The sequence below is a fragment of the Octodon degus genome, unplaced genomic scaffold, assembly GCF_000260255.1.
Source record: "Octodon degus isolate 3935 unplaced genomic scaffold, OctDeg1.0 scaffold00062, whole genome shotgun sequence".
Classification (NCBI taxonomy): domain Eukaryota; kingdom Metazoa; phylum Chordata; class Mammalia; order Rodentia; family Octodontidae; genus Octodon; species Octodon degus.
The window spans coordinates 7,873,838-7,874,748 of NW_004524638.1; positions in this window are offsets into that span (position 1 = coordinate 7,873,838).

A 911-nucleotide genomic window follows, 5' to 3' on the forward strand; every position below is an offset into this window, starting at 1 on the left:
AGGCCTCTTGTAAAGGAACCCCTGGCCAGTCGGTATGCTGGCACAGAAGTCCCCTTGTCCATGTTTCAGGTGGGGGCGGCCCTCAAGACCAAATCAGAGAATTATTGGTCCAGGAAAGGATCCAAGAGATCACAGACCAATTATTCCCAAAGATTCGATATCATCCCTTAATACTTCCTAAATCTAGAGGTATAGACTTGGATCAACAGACATCAGATATTTTGAAAGCTACCCATAAGGCTCTCAATGCCTCCAACCCCGAGCTGGCTAAAGACTGCTGGCTATGCATGGTCTCTGGCACTCCCATGCCCATTGCCATTCCATCCAATTCTACCTCCCCTCCTATAAAAACTGGTAATTGCTCCTTCAGTTTGCCTTTCAGAGTTCAACCTTTGGGTTTCAAAAATCCCTCCTGCATTCAAGGAAAATTTAACAATGACACATCTGATGTTGATGTTGACTTTGTTACATTTACTGTCTGTAGACATATAACTAATTATAGCTCACCCCTCTGCCCACCAAAAGGACAAGTTTTCGTTTGTGAAGGAAATATGGCTCTAACCTTCCTCCCTACCAATGGGACAGGACTATGTGTGATGGCCACCTTATTACCTGACATAGATATCATACCAGGAGATGAACCTGTTCCCATCCCTACCTTTGACTATATCACAGGCCGATCTAAAAGAGCAGTTCAATTTATCCCTCTGTTGGTAGGCCTAGGCATCTCCGGAGCCTTGGCTACAGGATCAACAGGAATGGGAATTGCAATACACTCTCACATTAAACTCTCTAACTAGCTAATTGATGATGTCCAAACCCTGTCTAGTACCATTCAGGATGTTCAAGATCAATTAGATTCTCTTGCGGAGGTAGTCCTCCAAAATAGAAGAGGGTTAGATCTCCTCTCA